Below are 27,149 nucleotides of genomic sequence, written 5' to 3'. Positions count from 1 at the left end.
CCTGTTCATTGGACACGTTTGGCTCCATCCCCGTAAAATACACCTGCCGCCAAACCTGAGCCTCACCCTCCAAAGGGTCTGGTCAGGAGAAGAGGCAGAGACCCCACCCCACCCCCGTGCAGGCACCGCCCTTCGGATGAGGCACATTTATGTCGTGAAGCTAATGACATTTCTTTTCTTAGGTGAAATGTTTTATTGATCACAACTGCTGTATCAATTGCTTAGGACCTCAACAGCATCATGGAAGTCTGGGAAACGATCATGCTGACTTAAAATGGCCCCATACAATAGTACTAGCAACCCTCAGGGAAGGCTTTAAAAAAAACAAACAGGTTGGAAAATGGCTTACAGGAAGCAAACACAGCACCTGTTGTATCAACTCAGAATAGTCCTAGCCTCACTCTCACACTCGCCTAGTTCCACAATTGCTTTTTCTTACCTTAACATTTTTATTTAGTTGCACCCAGAGTGTGTGTACTGCTTTATAATTCTGCCATTTTCATAAAGTACCATTTTCTTACATCTCTGCAAATTCTTCCTAATTATCATTACGGTGACCACACAGCACAGCGTCCTTCGGCCTGGGTTCAGATCCCTGTCTTCCACCAGCCTGCTGCAGATGCCCAGGCTAGAGCTCCTCTCCATTCCCTGATCACATCTCCATGTGCCCAACCCTTATGTCTGGTCCATTGTTCTGTCCTCCGGCACCTGTGCTCTTAACCATGATGCATTCCTGCCACTTGGGACAGCGATAGGATGTCACGCCCTTTATGCCATTGTCCACTGGGGACCCCAAGAACAGCTATTTGAGATGTTACCTATTAGGATACCCTCTGCCGATAACCAGCATTGCTTATGAAGCTAGGCTACCACGGGCCAGCCAGGGGCTGGGCACCTGGTTTACCTTATCGCAGGCAATACTCCAGGCAACCATGAGATAGCCACACACAGCTCCTCATTACAGATGAGAAACGTGGGGCTCAGAGAGGTTCAGCAAGTTATCCAAGACGACACAGCCGTCACAAGACAGAGCAGGGCTTGAGATGCAGGTCTGTATAAACTCTCAGCCTATGCTTATGCCACTGCTCTACAGGGCACATTCCAGGAAGCGTGATCTGGCTCACTGGGTATTTGAGCCCTTGTAAAAATGAACTTCAGTATAATGGAGCTGCAGCAAACCTTGCCAATTTTGTACTTCTCCATTCCAGGCTGAGAGACACGCGTTTTCTCTCTTATGATGTGTGAAAGACACGCCTCTCAACCCACTGTGCAGATAGAGCCCTTGAGGCACAGACACAGGAGGCAGCTAGACCAGAGAAGGATGGAGGATTGGCACTCAGACCCCACAGGCCCAGAGAGCAGGTGGAAGGTCAAGGTGAGGGTGGGGTCGTCGGCGAGAGGATGCCCATGGTGGGCGGACCCGTCTGCAGTTCAGCCCCTGGGAGCTCCAGGCGTCAGAGCCAGACCCTCCCACCTCTGCCCCTTGTCAGGAACACCCTTCGCCCCGGCTGTGCCCTGCCCATCGCTTTCCTCACCACAGGCCCATCTCACACAGCCCTCCTCCCGGGCCTCTCCTGACCGAGCCCGCTCGCAGCAATCACACGCTCCTCTGAACTCCTCTGCAATTATAATGTCAATACTTCATTGGGCAATGAATCATACCCTGCCTTGTGACATCTCTTCTATTCCATGTTGAGCTGTTATTTAGAAGTGCAATTGTTTAAGTTCCCATGAGCAGCATATGCTGCCTTGCTAATCTAGCCGGGCTTTTTGTTGTTTATTTTCCGGCAGTCAATCAAACCAGGAGGAGAAGTTTGAGGCCCACACTGAGGGGTGGGGGGGTGGTGAGGGGGGTGAGCTGGGATCCTCACTGAGGGGGCGATGGGGGCAGAGAGTTGGAACCCTTCTGACAACAGCTTCTGGGAGAGCTAGACAGCTTATCGCACCCCTCAGCCCCCTTCCCTCTGGATTCCCCAGTTATATAACAGTCTCGGGAATTTTCCATGCGTGTATAGTCTCCGTGACTGCATTACATTTCCTGTGGGCAGGGACCATGCATTCTCTTTTCACTGAAGCTGCTTAACGTGATGAGGCGAACTCTGAAATGAGAGAGACAAGTCCCAGACTGGAGTCCTGCCTCTGCCACCTCCTAGTTGGGAGACTGGGGAAGTCATTCACTTCTCTCTGCCTCAGTTTCCTCATCTCTAAGATGGGGTTAAAATGCCTATCTTATGCACTTGTTACGGGAATCCTGAAACAAACTCATCAGCGCTCTGCGCATTCTAAGAGCCTTACAAACACAACTCCTTTCATCTTCACAGTAACTCTTATGAAGTAGATTCTGTTATTATTTCCAGTTCGCACAAAGAGATTCATGGGTGAGGGGCAGAAGGAGCATGGAGAGGGTGCTCTGGGGAGCACAGGGAAGGCCCACCAGCAATGACGGTGCGGGATGAGTTTCCATGCCATGTCTGGGTGTGAGCGAGGGAGACGTGGTCGGAAGGAGTGGTGGATGGGGGCAGGGACTGGGTGAGGGGTGATGTCTGAATGTCCCACAGAAGTTTCCAGGCTTCAGATCTGGTGTGGGGTAGTAAAGGGTGACAGTGGGGAATGTCCCAGGCTTAAGCAAACTCCAAGATCAGTGAATGTGCTTGGGATGAACTTGACCAGGGCCAAGAGGAGCAGTCCGAAGTGAGGTCACAAAATCCTGGGGAGAGTGAAGTGAAAGAAAGGGGGGCAGGGGGAGTTTTCTCCATGCCCGTCCCTTTTGAACCCTAGATCCTCCTAAAGCCAAGGCCCGGAAGGGGCCATTGTAATAGAATTCCAGGCGGGAAGGGAGCTCTCACTCTTTTTAGCCTAATCAGGTGCGGGGGTTACACAAGTATGAAGGTCACCTTTGGCTTTCTTTGTTTCTTTTAATAAATTTATTTATTTTCTTTTATTTATTTTTGGCTGCGTTGGGTCTTCGTTGCTGCGCGCGGGCTTTCTCTAGTTGCAGCGAGCGGGGGCTACTCCTTGTTGTGGTGCGCGGGCTTCTCATCGCGGTGGCTTCTCTTGTTACGGAGCACGGGCCCTACGCGCGCAGGCTTTATTAGTTGTGGCTCGCAGGGTCTAGAGTGCATCCTCAGTAGTTGTGGTGCACGGGCTTAGTTGCTCCGCCGCATGTGGGATCTTCCCCGACCAGGGCTCGAACCCGTTCCCCTGCACTGGCAGGTGGATTCTTAACCACTGCGCCACCAGGGAAACCCCACCTTTGGCTTTCTTAGATGCCCTCACAACACCCAGACCAGCATGCCCTCTACCTCCCCCTCTGCCCCACCCTCAGGATTGGAAGTGCCCTGTTTTCCCCTTCCCCAAATGGCAGCCACCTAACCAGGCCATCAGACAGGGACTGTGACCATGTGCCAGGACAGAGGCAGATGGGATTCTGAAGAGGAAAAGAAGGTGTTAAAAAGAGGGAGAGGACGGGAAGGGAGAGGGAGGGGCCCTGGGGGAGGCTCCCTCCTGACCCAGGAGATGGATGGCCAAGTGGGATGCCCAGGGATTCAAGACCAACAAGGACCCGGGAACACCTGATAAACTGGGAAAGCTACCTGACCCCAACGCCTTCAGGATCCAGTATAGCAGCCACTAGCTACATGTGGCTACTGAGTTCTTAAAATGTGGCTTTTGAAAATTGATATGTGCTGTAAGTGTAAAGTACATACCAGATTTCAAAGACTTGGTATGAAGAAAAATGTACATCTCATTATTAATTTTTATATTATATGTTGCCATGATATTTAGGCTATATTGAGCTAAGTAAAATATACAGTTAAAATTACTTGCACTTGTTTCTTTTCATTATTTTTCTTTTTTACTAGAAAATGCAGAAGTGGCTCACAGCGTAGTTTTGTCAGGCAGGGCTGCTCAGACCCTGTGGCCCCCAGGAGGTTGACTGGCTGAGGGGAAGGTGCTCTGTCATAGACTTTACCCTATCCCCCCTTCCTCCTGAGCAAGGTCACAGGAATTAAAGGACTGCATGGAACATGGCCTTGACCTACAGGGAGAGAACAGTGGGAGGGAGGGTGGGAGGACGCGAGGGAAATGGGTCCAAGAAAAATAATTCTGGTTCTCCAGTCTGTCTGATTGACATCTACAAAATGCAAAGCACTGTTCTAGAAGCTATGGGGTTAAAGAGATGAGAAAATGCAGCCGCTTGTTTCTTACAGTCAGGTAGAGGGTGGGTGACGTTGAGGCATCTTAAATGAGCCTCTGTAAGAAAGTCATCAAAATAAACACACAGCCTGGGGGCCCTGGATGATTCAGAAGCATCTTAACTGGAAGGCAGGCGCTGGAGAAAGCCGGGACGCGACATCAGAAGAGAAGAGAAGGGGCCTAGCATCTGTTCAGAGCCCCTTGTCTCATTTGATCCTCAGAAGAAAATCTTGTCTGATGTTATTATTTGATGTGTGATGTCTGATCCAATCACAGATGAGGAACAGAGGATTCGGGGAGTAACGTGCCCAAGGTCAAGAGTCACAACCTCCCAGAAGATGAGTTCTTCTCTAGGCCCTTCTTACTGGCTGTGTGAGCTCAGGAAACTCGCTGGACTTTACTGAGCTTGTCTCCACCCAACTCTAAAGGTTGTGGTGAAGACCAGAGGACACGGTGAATGGGAATAGAGACTGGAAGGCCTCCGTGTGCAGCTCCACACCCATCATGCATGTCCACTCCCAAATGTGTCTGCCTGGCCTCCATGTCTAACAGGCATCTTAAACTTAACATAAGGTACTCAAAATTCACCCCCGAGAGTCCCCTCCAAGCCTCCTCCACCTTCTAGTTGCTGAGGCCAAGTCCGTGGAAATATCTTTGACCCGTTTTTTTTCTCAGCCCCTTGCTGAGCCACTAGCAAATCCTATTGGCTCCTACCTTCAAAATACCCCCAGAATCAGGACTTCCCTGGTAGTCCAGTGGCTGGGACTCCGTGTTCCCAGTGCTGAGGGCACGGGTTCCATCCCTGGTCAGGGAACTAAGATCCCGCATGCTGCGCAGTGCGACCAAAACAAACAAACAAATGAAACACCCAGAATCAACCACCACTGTCACCATGGCCTGAGCTGCGGGCGGCTCCTCCCCAGGATCCTGGCGAAGCTTCCCAATTTGTCTCCTGGCTCCCATCCTTGCCTGCTTGCCATCAATACTCCACGCAGCAGATGTGTGTTTAAAACACGTCAGATCCTGAACTTCCTTGAATGGTCCCGTGGCCCTCAGAGTAATGGCCAGGCACTGGGGCAGCCCTCGGCTACAGTCTGATCTCCTGTCAGCTCCCCACCTCACCCTCTGCTCCTTGCACTGTCTCACTTCAGACACCCTCACCTCCCTGCTGCTCCTCAAATACAGCAGGTTCGCCCCACTTCAGGCTTCACACTTGCCGGTCACTCCTCCTGGATTGCTCTGTCCCCAGACACCTGCCCTACTTGAGTTTTCACCTCCTTCAAGTCATACTTAAACTTTCACACTAACCCTCACCTAGGACTCTATCCTTTCCGTATGCTTTATTTTTCCTCAGAACGCTTAACACTTCCAATACATTCTATAACTTCTTTCTTTCTCTCTGATCTAACTGCCCCCTCCACCGCACGTTGGTTAAGAATTTCGTTTCTTTTTTTTCCCCTGCCATGTCCCTGAGTTTTAGAATAGTGTCTGGCATGTGGCAGGCTCTCAGAGAATGCTTGATGAATGAGCGGCTGAGCTGCCGCCACCTGGGCTGTGCAGGAGGGGTAAGTGTAGGCCCTGCAGCACTGGGAGGGGGGCCCCGGGCTCCAGGGAGTTCCAGGCTGCTGCTACAGAAACACCGAGCCTGCCATCTCACCCTCCACCATAAAGACACGTTTCTCCCCTTCCGGCACAATCAGTTCAAAATCAGTAAAACAGAGTCTCTCTCTTGCTCTCTGTGGGAGCCCCATTCTTTGGGTAAACCCTGCAAGGCAGGTCTCTCTCCAGGCTGGGTAGGTCTGCACGCTTGGTTGAGGCTGGATATGTGGGAGGCCAGGGGAGTTTTCCTGGTTCAGTTGGAGCACAGAGCAGAGACGTCTGCCCCACCAGGGCAGGGGCAGCCTGAGCTGCTAGGTTTGAATGGGAGGGCTCTTGAGAGGGGGGCCCAGGAAGGAAGCAGAGGCCGGCTGCAGAAGGGGCCTCCCGGGACTCTTAGGGAGACAGGTGTGGGGAGGTGGGACGGGGCATGGAGATGTTTCCCCAGACAGGTAAGGTGACAATAAATTGGGACCATCTGTGCTGTTGTTAGACCTTCCAAGTAGAGCCAGATTCCCAGAACAAAGAAAACAGCCCTTCAGAGAGAGGAGAGAGAGAGAGAACACAACAGCAGCAAGCAACCTGCACGCACACACACACACACACACACACACACACACACACACACACGCACCCCTCATCTAATCATAAAAACATATTCCAAACAGGTTCCAGAGCTGTCTTTGAGAGGGATGTTTGAAATATATATATACACACACACACATCCCTGAAATGTTAACTGTCAGATCTCTCAGGAAGTGCCTCTGCTTGAACAGACTTTCCTGGACCTTCATTTCATGACTGTTGAAAACAGAATTTTTATAAGACGAGGCCAAACAGAACTGGTGACAATTGTTCTTGAAGGCTCTTTCTTATTTTTTTACACCAGTCGCATTTCTCTCATGCCCAAAGCCACCATGGCTCTTCTGGAAGCTCAGAGGCATTTTTCTCATTACAAGGTGTCAGGGGGATGTGGAGGGGGAGGCGATCGTGGGGACAGGCCCAACCTCAGGTGCAGTGGGAGAGTGTAGAGCAGCGATCAGAAGTTCTGGTTCCTGCAGGGCAGGCGAGCTCGGCCCCTAACCACCTTGAGCCTCAGTCTTCTCATCTGTGTAATGGGAATAATGCCCAGGGCTAAGGTGAGGCTTTGAGGAGATAGTGCATGTAAAGGGATGGTGAGTCGTCAGGTCCTTGAGAAAGACTTTGCCGTGAGGACCCTTTGCTTCCTGAGCGTGGAGGCAACACCAGGAGGCTTCACAGCCAGGAACTTCTCTGGCCTCTTCTTGACAAAGAAGAGGTGGGCTTGGACGCAGGTAAGGAAAAAGACTGGAGGGAGGTGAGATGAAAGAGTTTGGGGCTGTTGACAGGGAGGGAAGGGACCAGAACAAACATGTGTTTAGAAATCTCTCTGTGTCAAACACTGAGTGTGACACTTTATTAAATCTCGCCCGAGCTCCCCACCTCCCTGCCAGGAGACTGACACCCTTACCCCATATTCCAGAGAGGGAAGCCAAGGCTCAGAGTTGAAATACTTTGTCCAGAATTACAGAGCTGGGATTCAATTCAAACCTGTCTCTTCTTGGCCCCGATCCCACCTCTGAACTGGAAGGTCATCAGTACACTTGGACTCTAGCCCTTCCTCATCCACTGATTGCTGTGTGACCTCAGGTATATTGCCTCCTGTCTCTGAGCTTTCTCCCCCGCACCTGTAAAATGAGAGGAGCAGGCTAGAGGACCACTGTAAGTCTTTACTATGGGGACTGTGCTATGGTCGGGATACTCACTGTCTGTCCCTGTGGGAAGATTATGACTCCTCTCCCTCGGTGGCAGCCTTGACCATGTGACTTGCTTTAGCCAATGAAATGTCAGTGGAAGCTATGGGGACTAGGTCCAAGCGGAAGCCTGGAGAACCATTGCACAACCCTATCATTGCTTCTTCCTCAGCTAGGTAGGGCTGCTCTGCATCAGCCCTGGTTCTGGAGCGGAGAGGATGTGGAGCAGAGCTCTGCAGACCCACCAGGAACACGAGGGTGAGCAAGAAAGACCTGCCGGCTGCTTGAGCCACTGGGATTTAGGGCCATTTGTTACCACTGCTGGACTTAGCTTAAACTGATGGGTACGATGATTACGTGAGGAAAGGAGGAGGAGAAAGGGAGGACAATGCCCTAGGGACTGATTGACTCTGACCTTGCTTGAGTAAACCTGGGAGCCATGGAGGGAAGGGCAGTGCCTAGGAGTTCCCCTGAGATGTAAATGGCTCACTGAGTTACCTGAACCTCTATTGATCTTCCAGAACAGGGTGTCCAAAGACTGTGGGACAGACAGACAGCACTGAGGGTGGGGAGGGACGCCAGCATCCCAGGAACAGTGGGGCAACATTGTTCTTACATGGTGTGAGGTCAGGAAACACAGGAAATAGACGAGAGATGGCACTTAGAGGATGCTGCAAGATATTTCCCTTGTTTCTAAGAGGAAACAGTATTTTGGAGGTAGGGGAGCCTCTCCAGGCTTGTTTAGGACTGTCCTGTTCTTTGACAGGTGAGGAGATTGAGGACCTGGGGGTGCTGAATGGCTTGTCCCAGGTCACACTGTGAGTCTCTGTTGGAGCTGGGACTCGGGCCTGGGCCTGATCAATGCTAGTTCTGGTTGCATCTTTTCTGTTTCCCTTTAGTGATTAACAGTGAGACTTTTCCAAAGAAAAGGGCAAATTATTTGACTTGAGGGATAGCAAGGAAGGTGGGAGCTGGGGTTTGGGTTCCCCCAGCCCACTGGGAAAGTGATGTTCCGGGGAGAGAGATTAGGGAGACAGGCCACTGAGTGAACCTAAGGTGCGGGCTCCCCAGGAGGAGAAAGGAGCAACTCAGCTACCTGGTGTTGAGGGCCTGGAACACATAGGCTTCAGATCCCCCACTTACCGCATCTTACCTCACACCATCAGAAGATTCCCAATAATTACAGGAGTCATTTGAGGTTCAGGGAAGTTAAACAACTCGCCAAGATCTCAGAGTTTATAAGTGGCAGAGCTGGTGTTTGAAGCCAGGTCTGCATGATCCAAAGATCCTGCTGAGGGAAGGTGGTCGAGAGAGCGTGGGAACGGACCCAGAGCAGGAGGAAACGGTTACTCACGCCCAGGTCCCCTAGGTCCCAGTAGCCCCAACTCGGAATGGTTGTCAGAGCTTTCGGTCAGCAGCTTCCAGCCAAGCCCCCCTGGAGCTCACCCAGAAGGGCTCAAGCCCGTGGCCAAACCAGCCTGGGATCCTTAGTCACGTTAGCTTGTGTGGTGTGGCCAGAGTCTCCCTGGTGGCGCCCCTGCCGCCCTCGCAGCAGCCGAGAAGGAGCCAAGGTTGCCTGTTTGTTCTTGGCTGTGTGGAAACTTCCATTCGGACCCCTGCAGCCCCTAGGCCACCTGCATGTGACAGACCCCAGCCTATACATCCACCAGTACAGGAGACCTAGAGGGCAGCTGAGGGAGGGCTTGATGGAGCTTGGCTTTGGCCTGAGGGCATGTTTGTGGCTGGACATTTTCTCCCAACTAATAAACAAACAATCATTATTTTTCTCCGGCCTAATGGAAGCTGGCCTCAGCGCCCTCAGCAAGAGAGCCATAATACTGGGTTATCGACAGGCAGGGAGCGCTTCATAGGCCACAGACCGATGAGGATCCGAGATGGATGAGGGCTGTGCTATGGATTATCGGGGCCCCTCCAGCCTTCCCAGGGGGGCTCCCCGTTCTGTATTTTCTCTCCCGGGCTGGACTCCAAGAGCTCCCCAAGAGATTAGCTGGATTGTGGGGAGGACTGTGCCTCCTGCATGCACGGCCCTCTGGGAAGGAACGTGTGTGTAACTGTGAGAAACGGGGCAGGCCTTCCAAAGTGCGTGACTTCAGCCACAAATCCCGGATATGCCAGTTGCGGCTCTATTTTTCTTCTACAGCAGCGCAAACTAGCAGACCTTTCACCAGGATAGGAAACAACAACCACAGAATGAGTGCCCTCTACCCATTCTTATCCCTTAGTAGCCAGAGTCAAAGAGACTGAAGGAAACTCCCTCTCATGTGGCTGAGCCCAGGGTCCTTGGAAAGTCTTGTTCCCGGGAGCTGGGGCAGAAGGAGGGAGGTGACTCCTGCCCACCCAGGAGTCACAGTGTGACCGCACTGTGTGGCCAGAGAGTAGAGTGACAAAGCAAGAGGGAATGGGGGGGGCCAGCCGGGCAGATCTAGATCCATGGGGCCCCGGGAGTTCAGCCACATCCCTAAAATCATGGACAAGCTTTTGTACGCGTGGTCCATAGCGTCGAGGAGATTTTCAAAGGGGTCCATGCAAGCTAAGCACCAGGATCTGGGCCACCCCCTCTGCGTTACTGATGTTGGGGGTAACTCCTGATGGTACTTAACTGCACAGCTGTGAGAAGAGGCCCAAGCTTCGCCTGTCCCCACCCTCCCATCCTCCGGTGTCCAGTGAACAGCTCCGTGTCCTGTTTCCCAAACACAGGGGCACCTCGTGCTGAGCCAGGGAAGCCCCTGAGGCCCCATCCCATCTGCCCACCAGGCCACGACCTCCAGACCCTCCTGGGGAGGAAAGCCCAGCCCCACCCATTCCTAATCTTCAGAGAACCAGAAGGGATGATCGGCCCGCTAGGGCGGCTCCTGGTCGCCCTTGTTGAGAGCCCACCAGGCTCCCATGGGGAGTGGCCCAGGCCGCATGCCCACAGGGTGGGCCGTGTGCCCTGTGGGCAGTGCTCCTGGATGAGGAAACACCCGGTGGCTCTGAAGTCACTGAGGAGCCTCCACTCAGGTCACCCTAAAGGAAGGACTCACAGTCTGGGTTTAATGATGGCCTTCGGAGTCTTGAGGAAAGAGTCTCCAGGATGATTAGGGCCCTGGAAATGGTCCCGGGGGGGAGATGGAGGAACTGGAATTAGCCTGAAGAGGGGCAGGTCTGGGGTGAAGGGGTGAGGGGTTTCTTGTGTGTCGGACGGCTGCCACGGGCCAGTTTCCTCCTTTGCCAGGAAAGCCTTGGGTTGGGCAGTGAGTTGGGAAGTCTCAGCTTCCTGGGGGAGACAGGTGCTTGCAGGAGGCATCAGTGAGGGGAATTGCCGTCTCCCTTCGGGGTCACTTTAACAGGTGAGAGCTCCATTGACTAGAATAGTGTGTGTGCAGTCCAGGTGGGAGACCGGACAGGATGACCTCCCGGGCTTCTGTCAACTTCTGATCGTGGGCGGAGGGGTCGCGGCAGCCGCGGGAGGGGCCCCTGGTGACAGACAGCAGGGCTGCCAAACACTACGGGGCTGAGCACGCGGCTGCTGCAGGAGCCGGGAGAGCCAGAGGGACACGCTCAGCTGCTTCCAGGTGGAGAGTAACAGGGAATCAGAGCAGAGCTCGAAATGGCACGACCTGCACGAGATCATCAGCTGAACTGAGAGTCTGGGAGAGGCTGCTGGGACAGGCAGGGAGCCGGGAAGTTACAGGGTTACAGGCAGCGGTGGAGGAGGCTAGTTTGGGGAAAGCCTCCGGGTAGCCAAATAAAGTGATGGCATGAGCTTTGAGGGCAGGGCAGCCTGGGCTCCAGCCCCCGCCCAGCCCGTCACGGTTCTGTGATGTCGGGCAAACTAATTCTCAAGATCTGGTGTGTGATTCAAGAAACAAAGAGTCTGGTCAAGGCTTTAGAGTCCTTCCTGACGTCCAGTTCCTGCCCCGGGCTCCTGCCCTGATTCTTAGACTCCACCTGGATGCCTGATCCGCGTTGCACCTGGCCTTCCTGGCAGGGAAGCTGTAGACGGCGCTGGGGCCCCCAGGAACCACCACTGCAGCATCAGACAGCAAGATAAATGCAAGCTGAACATTTAGGCTTTGGGGACCAAAGCACAAATAAAAGGATAATTAGCACGTTTCTTTTCTTTTTTTTTTTTTAATAAATTTATTTATTTTTATTTTTAACTGCACTGGATCTTCATTGCTGCGCACGGGCTTTCTCTAGTTGCGTCGAGCGGGGGCTGCTGTTCGTTGTGGTGCACAGGCTTCTCATTGCGGTGGCTTCTCTTGTTTTGGAGCACCGGCTCTAGGCACGCGGGCTTCAGTAGTTGCAGCACGCAGGCTCAGTAGTTGTGGCTCACGGGCTCTAGAGTGCAGGCTCAGTAGTTGTGGCACACGGGCTAAGTTGCTCCGCGGCATGTGGGATCTTCCCAGACCAGGGCTCGAACCCGTGTCCCCTGCACTGGCAGGCGGATTCTTAACCACTGCGCCACCAGGGAAGCCCGGAACATTTCTAATTGCTCTTTCCCCCTGTGAACAACAGGCACAGACACAAAGTGCCCGAGTCACACACACACCTTACACTAGATGCAGGAAACAGGAGTAAGCAGAGCACCCGGACGTGTGTGAGTCAAGTTGAGGAAAACTGGAAAGAGCTGTGACCAAATCCAACCCACTTAACATTTCCAGGCATGTCTCTCTCTGTGGTTATTGTCTTATCAAAGATTTATATCTGTCTCATAAGTATCTTTAAATCCTTGGTCTCTTGTGAGACCTAAAGCCAAGAATTGACATTTTTTTCAATGTAGATAGGAAATATTACAGAATGAGTTGAGGTCAGTTTTTTAAAAAATTGCTTTCCTGACTTTTAACCCTGCAGTCTTGCTGACTGTTTAATTCTCCTCGCAGTGGCTCAGGAGCAAGCCTGTGACTGCTTCAGTGTGACACAGGGGTTTCAAAACAAACCATCCACCTCTCCAAATAGTGGCTCAGGCCCACTGGTTCCAAGTCACAAAATAAACCCAGTTACCAGAGGGAGGGCGGATGGGTCTCGAGGGAGGGTCACCAGCTATGGGCGCATGGGGCAGCCCCGGCCTCTACAGGAATCGCGTTCATAACTCCCATGTCAGTCAGGTGCTGGGCACTAGGAAGGCCTTTCCCGGGGAACAAAGTCTGTGATGGGAGCTGGGTCCGCGTGCCAGTTTCCAGGCACAGATGAAACCCATGATGTCTCCAAGGTCATTCTGTGCAATTGCTTTGCACCCTTTATTGAACAGCTGCCCTGGGCCATGAGAATATTATCCCAATGCTCACAGCCATGTGGGGTTGTCTCATGAGCCCCCATCAACAAGGCAAAAGCCGAGGCACAGGGAGGCTTAGGGTCTTGCTGAGGCCACACAGCTCTACGGCCACCTCTGACTACAGTCCTAGGAGTTTCACTGGAGACCAAGACCCCACCCATGGCCACTGGAGAGCCTGGCCCATGTGCTGGTTTTTACATCTGTGTTGGGGAGCTCAGACTCCAGGATATGGGGTGGAGGGTAGTGTGTGTGTGTGTGTGTGTGTGTGTGTGTGTGTGTGTGTGTTTGTGTGTGTGGTGTGTGTGTGAGGTGTGTGTGTGTGTGGTGTGTGTGTGGTGTGTGTGGGGGTGTGTTGTGTGTGTGGTGTGTGTGTGTGGTGTGTGTGGGGTGTGTGTGTGTGTGTGTGTGTGTGTGTGTGTGTGAGGTGGGTCTCTGGGGTAAAGCGCAGGAAGAGAGGAGAGGGGACTGAGGAAACAGATGGAAAGGAAGAGAAGTGAGGACCACTTACCTCCCCTTCTTCCCCTTCTTTCTCCCTTGAGTCCCAATCGTCATCTCCTTGTCTCAGTCCTCCCTCGCCCCTCCTCTCTCCTTTCCCTCTCACCTCCTCTCCATCTCTCAGCTGCTGTCTCTGCCTTGGGTGTCCTCCAGGGTGATGGAGAGGCAGTGGGGAGGCCCTACCTAACAGCAGCTAGAATGGCACAAAGACACACCTCCGTGGCCAGTGCACAGGGGTCGGAAGCCACCCAGGATGTACTGAGAATTGGGGCTCCCTTCTTCAAAGACGTCCAAGCCTGAGGTGGCTAGCTTCTAGAAACTCATAGTGAATCTTTTAGGCTGATGAAGCAGGCAAAGTGTGGTGCCTCTGTGTGTGTGTGTACAGGGGGCACAATTAGCTTCATCACAGACAAGCTGTTGTAGGTCATCTTAAATATGGACCCCCTCCTGGTGCGTTTAAAACATGACTCAAGCAATTGGATTAAGAAGATATGATATATACATACACAATGGAATATTAGTCATAAAAAAGAATGAAATTCTGCTGTTTGCGGCAACACGGATGGACTTAGAGAATATTACGCTTAGTGAAATAAGACAAACAGAGAAAAACAAATATGGTATGATATTACTTATATGTGGAATTTAAAAAATAATACAAATGAATGTATATGCAAAACAGAAACAGACTCACAGACCTAGAAAACAAACTTATGGCTACCAAAGGGGAAGGGGGGAAGAGATAAATTAGGAATATGGAATTAACAGATACAAACTACTATATAGAAAATAGATAAGCAACAAGGATTCACTGTATAACACAAGAAACTATATTCAATATCTTATAATAACCTATAATGGAAGAGAATCTGCAAAAATACTGAATCACTATGCTGTACACCTGAAATTAATATTGTAAATCAACTATACGTCAATAAAAAATATTTTAAAAACCCGCTTCACGCAAATGGTGGATGTTCCATCTACACACCCACGTGCAGAGATACTGGGAGAGGCGCCTATGGAGGAGAGAGCTGAGCAACTACATCAGTTTCTTTGCTTTTCTGAGGATTTCCCCCCTTCTCTCTTTAGGCTCCATCTCCCCAAACCATTCAGGTATTCGGTTTCTATTCCTCACTGAAGGAGAGCGTTCTGCCTGATTACCTGCCTCCTGTTCTGTGGGCTTAGCAGACTCCGGGCTCCCCGCGGGCAGGCCCGTGTCCGTCCTCACCGTGTTCCTCCAGGCCTGGCGTCCTGCCTGGCGGAGCAGAAGCTCAGAACACGCTTCAGGGAGAATGAACATCAGCCCTCCCGCTGCATCCTCCTCCCTCTGGCTCGTGCCCCCTCCTTCTCACCCCCAAGCTCAGGGGAAGTGGTCTTATTTTCTGTCTTTGCCTTCTTCCTCCCTGCCCCCCGCCCCCCCCCCGCCCCCGGCACCGGGGCTCCAGAGCAAGCTCGTGAGGTGTGGCGTGGCCCTTGGGGATGCGGCAGGCGGTGGGGAGCTGGTGGCCCTGCTCAGTGTCCAGCGCTGCTGGACTTCCAGGGCTGCTGCGAGGGGCTGTTTCTGGATCAGAGGACAGGGCTGCCGAGGCCGGCTAGGCGGGTATTTATAGAGCCAACCTTGCAGAGCTGGGATGCTCACACGCCTGGAACCTTCCCTCATCTCAAGGTTTCTAAAGATAGAGCAGTGTGGCATCTGGTATGAGACAAGGTACACTAATTCTTTGTAAATCCACCAAGAATTTTCTAATAAATGCTGACGACTTTTCCGGTGCTGCTTCTTCCTTCTCCCCTTGCTACTCTGCTCTGTCCTGCCGCTCGTTTCAGTTATTGGTGGATGATAGTCAGTCCACTGCCAGGGAGACTGAGGGATCAAAGGGGTGAGCATCTCGCTTGGGATGAAGGCCCCCAGCCCAGGGCTAGAATCAGCAGCTGGGGAGGAAAGGGGAGAGCAACTCACCTTTTTTTTGCCATTTGCGAGCACTGTGTTGGGTGCACTATGACATCTAATCCTTGCACCATCTCTGTGAAGTAGGTGTTCTAATGCCCATTTTACAGATGGAGAAACTAAGGCTCAAGGACTTGCTTAAAACTGCTCTAAACTGGTGGAGTTAAGAAGCTACTCACCCCACTCAGCCTAGGACCCTGGGGAGGAAGGTAAGAGAATAGCATCACTTGTCTACATATTTCAGATGTGCATTTGGAATCCTTATGCCCAAAGCTAGTGGGCTTTAAGGCCATGTTGGGTGATTGCTCTTCTCTCTCATCTTTTGCACTAAAATGAGAACAAACCAGGCTTGGTGGAGCACAGATTCTAGGGGTGACAGATCCTCCTCTTACCCCAAATGGGAGACCCTTTTATGTACCATATAAAATGCCCCATCCCACTACTTGTCCATCACCATTGAAAACATGAGGATATAAAACAAATGGATGGATAGTTACTGAGCACCCACTGTGTGCTGGACACCATCTTGGTCCCATGAGAACACATATGGCTCCATCTGTTCCTGTCCTCCTGGCAACCCTGGGACGTAAGTGTTTTCCCTCCCGTTCGCAGGTGAGGAAATTAGGGCTTGGAGAGGTGAACTCACTTGCTCAGTGTCCCCACAGATCTAAGAAGCACAGCCGGGGTGCCCAGCTCTGGACCGTCTGCCCCAGTTAGGACCCATTGATTTCCTGGTTCCAGCAGCATCTGGGCGCGGCAATCACATCCAGCACTGCCTGTTTTCATCCCTTCTCAATCGACCAGTTCATGTCTGACAGCATCGCCTTTGTAGTGGGTAATGGGATCTGATGGTTAAGGTGACCCACACTGATCCAAGCTGCAGTCCATTTGTCCCCATCACAAGCACATGGTGCCCTCCAACTCAGGCTTGGGGGGTCAGACATCAGACTCTTCAGAGTCTGAACGTGCAGCTGAGTGGCCAGGGCTGCTGCAGTGGGTGGTTGGAAGCCTGCCTCGCTCCAGGCCCGGGGAGCTCCTCTTGAGGCCTTGACTGCCTGACCTCCATGTGCCGTCTTGGCACTTCTCCTGGGAAGTCAGCAGCAGGAGGCCAGGGTGGCAGGACCACCCACGAAAAAGGGAACTGGTCCTGCAGCTTCCCTGCTGAGAACGTTCCAATCTGTCCTTTCTGATGACTCAAACTCCACTCATCTTTAAGGGCCTGTCTGAGGTCCCCTCCTCCTGGAAGTCTCCTCATTTCTCCCTTTCTTTCCCTACTAGATCACGTGTTGTGAGGATCTACACATTCTGGAACTATAACGTCAACGAACTCTGCAAAGCACAGTCCAATCTCCCAGCCAACTCTGGAATTCCTTCCCCAGCATCCTGCAGTGTCCATCCTCCGCTTGGCTCCTTACCCCTCAAGGCAGCCCATTCCTTGATGAGATAGCACTAAGCATTCCAACAGTCTTCCTCTCTTTGAGCAGAAATACATCCCTCGTGTCTTGTACTGACACCTGCCCTCTGGACTTGGTCCCTGGGCAGCCTCCAGGTCTTTGAAGAGAGCTCTCAGAGCCCCTCCAGGTCTTCTCTTTCGCAAACAAGACCAGGACAACCTTGGCAAAAGTGTGATCCAGTAGAAGTGAGAGGGAAGTAAACCTTGAAGGTGGTGTTGCTTCATGTACATACTCTAGCCTGGGCTCTGGAGAGTGAGCTTCTTGACAGAAGGGTCTGTTTTGTATTTCTGAAACTGAGCAAGACCCCATGGGGCCTTCCTGAGGATAGCCCCCGCATCCCCTGCCTCTTGTCTGTAGAAAAACTTTAGTCTCCTAGGCCTTCCCCAAGTTCCAAAGAGAAAATTTATTCAGAGAAGTGAGAAAATGAAGAAACAAAGGAAAACAGTCAAGCAAGACAAAAAATTATAACAGTTTAGCCATAAAACAAAGTGAAGGACTTTTAGTTCTTCCTCAAGCATTCTAGATAATACCCTGGACCATATCCTTGTTTTACAGGTACTAAAACCGCCACCAGGTGGAAGAAGTTAACTGCATGCTGACCACCAGCACATAGACCCCAGGCTGGTTGGAACGGAAAAGTTGATGATTGAGATTTCTGAAACATCACCCCGTTACCTTACCACCAACCAGTCAGAGAATTGAGCTCAAGGTGATCACACACCCCACGACCCTCTCCCTCACACTGTCTTTAAAATCCAACCCTAAAAGCCATAGAGGAGTTCAGGTCTTTTGAGGATGAGCAACCCATTCTCCTTGCTTGGCGCCCTGCAGTAAACACTGGACTTTGCTTCACTACAACCGGTATCAGTAGATTGGCTTTGCTGCACATCGGGTGAGCGGACCCAGATTTGATTTGGTAACATTCTTATTTTCTAGACCCCATTCCTGGAAAAAAGTGGGTGCCCACACAATTCATTCATTAAATCTGAGGTCGTTCATTTTATTCACTAGTTCGTTCACGGTAGGCAGGTCCTTGGCTTCACAGCTTGTGTTTGCAGAGGGCTCCATGCTGCCAGCACTCCCCAGGCCTCCTCCTCAGAGAGAAACCTGGTGAGCCCCGTCATGGTGCGGACTTCCCTCCTCTGGACCTCGGTTCCCTCTACATAAAATCCTGTAGTTAGGCTAGATCCTTGGCAGTTCTCCCAGCTGTGACATTCTCGAGCCTTGGGGTGGGACTTGCCTACTTGGCTCTCTGGGACACCATTGCTGGCCTTCTGGAGTGGTGCTGGGACCATTAAAACCCTGCCGCCAGCAGGTGACTCCTAGCACAGCTGGGAAAGTGAGCTGCTTCTTCTGCCCTGATAGCAGGCGCTGGAATTTATTCAGGAATAACAAACAGGCCAGAAACATTTGCATAAGGAATCACGCAGAACAATACATGTTATTTAAACCATCTCTGGTTGGCAACAGAAGCAAAAAGCAGCTGAGACAAATCTGCAATGCAAATCAGCCTTCTCTGGAGCAGAGCCTCAGCTTGTTTTGGGGAGTGGTGGGTGCTGCAAGGGACTGGGAGAAAAGAAGCCTCACTGTCTCCACCTCCCCAACTCTGCTTTCTCCGCCTGCCTTTCTCCTGCTCACGTACATGTTCTCATTTCTCTCTTTCCCTCCCTTCTTCAGAGATTAATGGAGACAATTTGTCTTCTAATGTGACTACAGCTTATGAATTCTTTGTCTCACTCTAATCTTTTAAATTATCCACATAATAAAATATGTATCCAGTGATTTCAGGTCATAATTTGATCTTCTAGGGAAAGTGGGGAGGGGGTAGGGGAGCTGAAGAGAGCCCTTCGCATAGTTTGCTCCTCTCCATTTGTCTTTATTTGTCATTCTTTTTTTTTTTTTTTGCTTACTGCTCTCTGACCACGGCACTTCCTTAGTGCGTCTGGGGTCCCACCTAGGGCACAAGAAGGGCCATTGCAGAACGCTGGGGGGCAGAAGGCAGCCCCCCTGGGTCTCTCTCTCCTTCCTGACCTCAGGGCCCCCTCTCTTTTTTTTTTTTTTTAATTTATTTTATGGCTGTGTTGGGTCTTCGTTTCTGTGTGAGGGCTTTCTCTAGTTGTGGCAAGTGGGGGCCACTCTTCATCGCGGTGCGCGGGCCTCTCACTGTCGCGGCCTAGGGCCCCCTCTCTTAATAGCAGCAGGAAGACTTCTGACTCCTCAGGGGCCAGCCAGTTCTAGAAAACTAGGCTTTGACTACCTAAGGGCCAAAGGGGTCTTTAAAAGTTCACTGGTCTGGGCGTTGCCCCTCATCTACATGACATCCAAGGACAACTCCCTGCAAGACACACCCGTCAGTCCTTCTGGGGAGTGTCTGGCAAGCTCACCATCGCTTCGCTGGGGATCCCCCATGTTGGCTGCCCATCAGGGCCATTTGAGGCAGGATTTCCCACTGCCTAGTCTGAGAGAGGTACCCCTGGAACTGCAAACCCACCCCCGGCCGTGCACTCAGCCTGCTCCCCTCAAAGCCCCCGTATTCTACGTGAAAGTCAGGAAGGCCGCTCCTCGGGGCCACCGTGTACAATTACGCACCTGGTGGCCTGCCCACGGGTGGGTTCTGAGCCAAGGGACGGGCTGCACCGTGGTTCTGGAGGTGCCTGCCTAGAGGGGGAGCCTTTTTATAATTTGCACTAAGGCATCGTAAGGGCAGGCTTGGTCCTACCCTCAGCCCCATTTTAGTTTGCTCGCTGTGTCCTGGGCTCCACAGTGGCCTTGCCTGTGCTCATGACTCGGGGCATCCATGGGCAAGTTGCTCCTTTGGCACCTGCGCTCAGGCCTCAGGCTGAGGCTGCACACCCTCGTCCACCCAGCAGGCAGTGCCGGGGGCGAGCACCGCCTCAACGTCTGCCTCCGTCTCCTTCAGCGATTCCGCCGTCTTAACAAGCACCCCGTCTACGCCCGCCGCACCCTCAGTGTAAACCTCTCGCGCAACGGGACAAAGAATCGCCCAGCTTCACCCTCCGAGGAGCCCGTGAGATAAGAGGCTGCGCGCTGCTGCTGGGAGGCCCGTGGGCCTGGCGCTGGCCCGGGGAAGAGCGGCCCCGAGAGGGGAGGGACAGGACCTGCGTTCTCAGGGGCAGCGTGGAAGTTCTCGAGCAGACGAGCTGCAGGCTGAGCCACAGGGGCTGCCGGCGACCACCGGGGCGTAGCAGGGACTCCGGACAAAGGAGGGAAGTGATGATCAGGAGGTGAGTGGGGAACAGCCCAGGTGTAAGGTGAGGCCAGGACTGACTGAGTCAGGCCCTCACTCTCTTATCTACAGAAACCAGAAAACAGAGTCTTTATGGAGCTCATTTGGAGGCAAAACCTGCCCTGAATAAAGCTATTTATAGTCTTTTATTTATCCCCGCTTGGCGTGAATATTCATGGGTCTCCCTGAAGAAGTATTAATGTGCCTGATTGCAGGGAGTTGGTCCTGACCTTGCTGGGATGTTAGACACCAGAGGGGATAAGCAACATGTCACCTCCCTAAAACCTGAAGCCTGAATTCTGAAGCACATCAGGCCCCATGTGTTCGGGATGAGGGGTGTGGGCTTGTGATGTATGTGAAAGCACGTTACGTGCAGGAGGGGGTGGCGTTGGGCACAGAAGGGCAGGGCCAGATGGGGCAGCGTCTTTGAAGGCAGCATGACTGGGTCAGGGAATGAGAGGATGGAGTGGACCAGGTAGGGGCAAGTAGGGTAGAGAGCAGAGCTCGGTGAATAACCAGAGGGCAGAGGCAGGAGCTCCTTTCTCTTTTTCCTGGAATGGTGATGAGTTTCAAGTTAGATATTTCTCTACCAGAAACTCTGAAGAAGGCGCTGCCAGGGTGGGCTCTCTCCACTGTGAGAGCAGGCTTAGATTGTAGGAGAAGAGGCTTGGGAAGAGCCGCAGGGGTCCTGACCACTGAATGACCAAGGGCTCAGGGCGGCTGGTTTGCGTCTGGGGTGCCTGCTGGCCGCAGGCCTCTTCTTGGTCTCTCCGGTGTGAGGAGGGTGCCCCCTGTGTGAGGCTGCAAGGAAAACACATCAGTACCCAGGACAGATGAGCCCCCAGGCCCTTTGCTTAGGGGGTCACAGAGGGTGGGCCCTCGGGCTTGGGGCTCAGTGGATCTCACTTGGGAAAACAGGACTTCAGGCAATGCCCTTTCCAGAACCAGGATTAAGCCCTCCCCGGAGCGTCCCCCTCTGTCTCCCCATCCTACCCTCTCCCTCTCTAGGTGAGTTTCCTCACCTTGCAGTGCCAGGAAACATCCCAGCTCAAGTAGACCGTGAGGTAGGAGAGCCAGAAGAAGCAGGAAGTGCATCACGCGGTGGTTGTGATACCCCATGCCTGGAACCCTCTGGGCAACAGGAATTCCTCGGGGGACCATTCTTTTCTCTGCTTCCCCTGAGGGACAGGCAGCACCCTGACATCAGATATACAAGCTGTAAGTTTTTTCCAAAGAACACTCCAGACTTGGGCTGAACTCAGAGAACATTCAGCCAACACCCACCCCCCCGCCCTGCCCACTTACAGGGGGAGAAACTGAGGCAGAGCCAGGGGAACGGGCTCTGGGCCCAACATCGAGTTCCTCCTCCTCCTGAATCCTGTACGGTTGCTCCCCACCAGCCCCCTCCCCCAGTGCCTCCCCTCCTCATTTCAGGCTAAAAAAAAATTCTCCTTCCTGAGGACTCACACATTTTAAATATTTGGAGAGTGTTGTCATGTCACCCTGGCTGTTGCTTAGCCCAGCGGTCCAGCAGCGCATATTTAAAGACTTTGTTTTTGGTCTCACGCAGGATTCCCTGCTTCCCTTTTCCCTTCCTCCCATCCTGTGGTTGCCCAGCTGATCTCAGGCCTCTTGCTCCAGAAGCCAGGGGATGGGGATGGGCTGGCCTCTGGTGGTGTGTGTATGTGTGTGTGGGGGGTGGTTCTCAGGGTTGCTGGGAACAGGGAAGAACCTCTGACCACCCTGAGCTAGACCGAAGCCATGTGGGCAGCTCTGGGTTTCCCAGAGACCCTTCACGTCAGTGAGGAAGTTGGAGTATGGCCTCTGAATCCAGACTAGGCAGTGGAGTCCAGCTCTTGTGTGATCCTGGGCCAGTTACTCAACATCTGAGCCTCAGTTTCCTCATCTATAAAATGGGATAACAATTGCCACCTTAAAGGGAGATCAGGGCTAGGACCTCCGTGGTCACCTGGATCTTGTTACTGATGGCATCTTCTGACACCCAAAGCAGGACAGGCTTGACAAGGCAACTTAGAAGAACAATGGGGGAGATTATTTGAAACTGGATTTTCCATGAAAAATCCAGAATGCATAGTTTGGTTATCCTTTGCATTGGTGAGAATAGGTACTTAATTACAGTTATTAACTAATAAATGTAATTATTTATTCTGCATGTTTTAGTTTAGTATATTTTAATTTACATACTACATTTTTATTTAATTCCCACAAGTATTAGGGCAAATATTATTGTTATTATTGAGATTCTCACTTTATGGATGAAAAAGCTGAGCTCGGAAAGGTTAAGTGACATTACCAAGGTAACCTAGTGGACAGGACCAAGGCTAAATCACCAAGCCTTGTCTTCTTGGCTAGTTAAGGCTTGTTCCGTATCACCTCATTCTAAAACTGGGAAGATAAATCACCTCCATACCGACCAAAGCCATTCCCTTGTAACGATTTTATGCCTTCCAGAATTGGCGTTAGAATAGATAGTAAATTGTAGTATATTCACACTATGGAATACTATACATCAGTGCAAATAAATAAGCTATCCACATGTATCAACGTGGATAAGCTTGAGGGAACATATGCTGAGACGGAAGTCAGTTGCAGAAGAATAAACACACAGTGTGATACCAATATATGTTTAAAGGAAGTGAATCAGTACCACATAATACTGTGTGTTCACCTTACAACTCAGCAAGTGCAATCTTAGTCATTCGCCTCAGAAGCATAAAAACTTAAGTTCACACAAAATCTTCTACACAAATGCTCATAGCATCTTTATTTGTAACAACCCCAAACTGGAAACGATCCAAATATCCTTCAGTGGGTGAATGATTAAACCCACTATGGTACATCCATTCACCGGAACAGTGCTCAGTAATGACAAGGAACAGATTAGTGATAGATGTAACAACTTGGATGGATTTCAAGGGCACTCTATTTAGTGGGGGAAAAAAATCCAATCTTATATGGTTACCTATTATATGATTCCATGTATATGACTTAAAATGGCAAAATAATAGAAGTGGAGAACAGATTAGCGGTTGCCAGGAGCTAGGGAGGGGAAGAGAGAAGATGGCCGTGAGTGTGACAGGGATCCTTGTGATAGAACTGTTCTGTATCTGATCGCGGTCGTGGTCACACAGATTTTCACAGGAGGGAAACTTGCATGGAACTAAATGCACACAGATGTGCACACATGCACCTACACACACACACACACACACACAAATGCACGTCACGCTGGTGAAATCTGAATAAGGTCAGTGGGTTGTTCCAACATCAATTATCTGGTTGTGATATTGTGCTAAAATGTTGCAGGGTGCGACCACTGAAGGAAACTGGGTGAAGAGTATACAGGCTCGCTCTGTTACTTCTTATAACTGCACGTGAATCTGCAAGGATCTGGAGATAAAAAGTTAAAAGAATAATGTAGCATATAAAGACACAGGGGGATAGTAAGAACCTAATTTAGGATGGTAGCAACACCTGGGCAGGAGGCAAGGGGATGGGATGGGCTTACACTGGTAGTTTTCAACACATTCGTTATTTCCTTTAAGGGGGGTGGTGTGTACACGGTTGCTTACGATATATGATATTTCTTTAAGTGAATTATTCCATCATTAAAATAATAATACAATTTTTAAAATTCCCCGTGTTTTAAGAACGAGAACTGAAGCAGAGTAAAAAGGATTCAGATCTGGTTGTGAGTCTGTCTCGTCTTGTTCTTGTGTAAAGTCTTTTCTGAGTGAAAAGCTGCCATCTTCTGCTATTTGGCAGACAATACCTGAAGTAGCCCTGGAGCTCTGCAACATTGAAAAGGTGGATCTGCACATCCCAGCCAGGTCCACCACTGGCATTATTGCAGCAACCTGATACAGTTCTTACAAACAGGTGATGTTATTATAAGCAGCATAAATCAGGGCCTGCTGCACCATCCTGCCAGCTTCTCAGAGGGCTCTTGGAGCTGAACTTGGCCTCCCAGACTGAAGCAGGGACAGGGAAGTAGAGCGGGCAGGGAAGGGGTAGGATGGGAGGGAGGGGCTGGAGGGCGAGGGCCTTGCTCAGCTGGGGATTGTTGGCAATCAGTGAGGACCAGCTGAGCAAAGCCTGGGGAAGCAACAGAGTGTTTCCCGGGAGGCCTGGGATCGGAGCCTCAAGGTTTTGTTTGGAAATTGCTAGGATCTTGTGTCTGTCAAGTGTCATTAGTGCATTGGGAACTGGGCCAGCCTTGAGAGCCAGGCTCTGTCCTTGCCTGGCTGGCTCACCGGATAAATGACTTGGGGATTGAGACTCAACAACACTTAAATGGAAATAGCAGCGGCAGCCTCCAAGGTTTCCTGCTTCAACTTGGCTTTGAGTGAAATACCTCATTATCCCCCAGCATCCTCTGTCTACCTGGTGACTGCTATAGCTCAATCAGGCCCCCAAGGATGCAGGTGATAGAGCCCAGGCCTAGGGCCAAGGAAGGCAGCACACTTTGTCTCAAAAATCAGCCACTGGCCCTAAAAAATAAGAGACAAAAGATTTAGGTAAACCTTGAGAGAAGAAGGAAAGAAACTCAGACTGCCTTCAGTTTTGCCCACATTGCCTTCCTGGTGGCTACACCACTTTGGTTTTCCATCAATGGGGTGATTAAAAGCTGGGGAAAGAGGAAGTGAAAGGATAGGAAGGCCAGCCGAGAGTCAAAGTCAGAAGGGATGTTCTAGGGTGATGTGTGTCTGTTCTGAGTAAGGGGCAGGCCCTCAGCAGGCCTACCACGTACAGTGGTGTGGGATGTGCACTGCCCAAACCCAGGAAGGGTCGTGCACAGCATAGTGTACGGGAACGGTGTCTCCTGGAGTTGGGCAGCGCACAACCTGAGTGGTGGCGTGTGAGTGGACCTGGCAGGGGTCCAAATGCGGTAACGTAAAGCTAACACCTGTTAAGCAGCTACCCTCTGTCAGGCACCTGGGGAGGGGTTTTATGTATGTGACTTGATCCTCACAGCAATTGGACAGATTTTGCCCACTGTTATAGATGCAGCAGGGAAGAGGCCAAGTGTTCAATTCCCACGTAAAGCGGCTCTGTTTTCCATTGACTTCTGCACAGGTTTCGCACAGTATTAAAAGTGTGTGCCCAATTTTAAAAGTGTGTGTCTTTGTAGGTGTCCGTGAGCACACACGTACCGGAGAGAGAGGTTGAATAAGCCATAGGCTGAGTCTGGATTCGTCCTGAGTGTTGGTTATGAGAAGCCTGAGTCCTTACTCTTCCTAGGCCTACAATTCCCTTCAAGCCGATCTTTCTCTACCTGAGTTTCCTGCCCCCTTTCTCTGCCTCCAAAGGGCTGGGAAGCTGGCTGGGGTCATGTCTGATGACAGTAGCTGTGTTTCTCGGCATCAGGGCGGGAAGCCCACAGGTGGTGACATCATCCTGCTGGCTTTCCCCTGTGCTCATCCACACCCAGGGAAGAGAAAGCTTCCAGCTGCCTCTGCTTTGGCCTTTCTCTGACAGAGGCTCTGGGAGCTGTCTTGTGGGGACCACGGGAGCTTGTATGATAGCTTAGCATCCCCAGCTGCCTGCACCCTCAGGTCCGGGTGGAGGGGTTTTCCTCAAAGACCGTGGGTCTTCTAAGGGAAGTATGATGAATCTCCTTCCGTAGGTAAGGTGACTAAGGCTCAGTGAGGTTAAGCAGCTTGGCCTAGAATATCTAACTAGTACCCGAGGTACTAGCGGAATCCAAACCAAACCTGAGTTTGACTCAGGCTAAACCCTGTGTGACATGTTGCCTCCCTTCAAAGTCTGCAGGTGGCTCTTATTCCCAAGCTGAAAAGACAGAGGAGCAGGCCTTCACTGTGGGTGATGACCGCCCCCATCCCAGGACTGCCCCCCCTCTTAGGACATTAGAACCCCTCCTCCCTGTAGCCCTGACTTGCCTCTACCTGTCCTCCCCACCTGTGCTCTCGTTTACAATACCTTTGGGAGGGGCCCAGTGCAGCAACATGTCACTAACATCTGTTCAGCAGCTATTCTGCATCAGGCACCGTGTGAAGGGTTTGAGGTATGTGATTGAACCCTCAGAGCAATTCCGCAGGCAGGGATTTTGCCCACTGTATAGATGCAGCAGGAAGGTGCCAAGTGTTTGCTTCCCACATGAAGAGCCCATCGAGACTCTCGCCGACACGGCACGTCTGGCCACTTATAAGATGGTGGGAGATGGGGATGGGATGCTTCTATCATCTGTCAGCTGAAACTCGAGAAGGTCACAGCTCCTTAAAAATCTACCACCCACCAGCAGCCCTACCTCTCGTCCTGGAATATCAGAAAAGCTTGTGAGAAACCTTCCAGGATGCCCTCACATCAGAGGACCCCAGCCCTAGTCAGAGGTTCCACGCACTGGGGGACCAAGAAGAAAAGACAGGTCCCTTTCTGCAGAGCAGGTCCCTGGGCTACCACCTTATTCTCATGCTCCTCTTCTGGATTAAGGTACCCCAGCTGCTGTCCTCTGAGGCTCTATTTGGAAAGCAGGAATGATTACGGGGTTGGGGGAGTCTTGGGGAAGAGACCACAGACTCCGAGCAAAGGGCAGGTAGGCAGCACTGATGATTCCCGGCTGGCCCAGCTGCCATCCCTCCGTAGATCTCCAGGGTTTATCCTCTGGACCAGCAGGGCTCCCCCTCAGGGTTCTCAAGGAGCCCAAGGGCCTTCCTGCCTACACTCCAGGCAAATCCTGTATTTCAGAGCGCTCCCTTTCTCTTTGCTGGAGGGTCCCAGCCTACTCCGAGTCCAGCAGCCGCCCTTCTTTAGCCCCTCTGTCCCCACAAAGTAACACGCCTCTTCTTACTTCCCATCTCCTCTGTTAGCCGCATCCAAACCCCGGGCTGGTTCATCTCCTCTCGGTCCCCGCCACCTCATCTTGGATTTCAGGCATCCCAGGGTGTCTGTTTGTATCATTCTGTTTTCAGTGGGTTAACTTCTTCCTCGTTATGCACACTGCTCCCCACACCCACACTACAGCCGCCTCTCACGGTCACAGGGCAGTTCTTTCAAAGAGTTCATAACACATGTAGAAGTCTGATCCCCTACCTGCTCCTTGTGAGCCGGGGAGGGGTAGGGAGAGAGGGAATAGGAAGGATTTCTACTTCACTGCATTCATTGCTTGCCAAAGAATTAATCA

The sequence above is a fragment of the Balaenoptera musculus genome, chromosome 1 (genome assembly GCF_009873245.2).
Source record: "Balaenoptera musculus isolate JJ_BM4_2016_0621 chromosome 1, mBalMus1.pri.v3, whole genome shotgun sequence".
Taxonomy (NCBI): domain Eukaryota; kingdom Metazoa; phylum Chordata; class Mammalia; order Artiodactyla; family Balaenopteridae; genus Balaenoptera; species Balaenoptera musculus.
The sequence above is the reverse complement of the archived record's forward strand: the minus strand, read 5'-3'. Positions refer to the sequence as shown.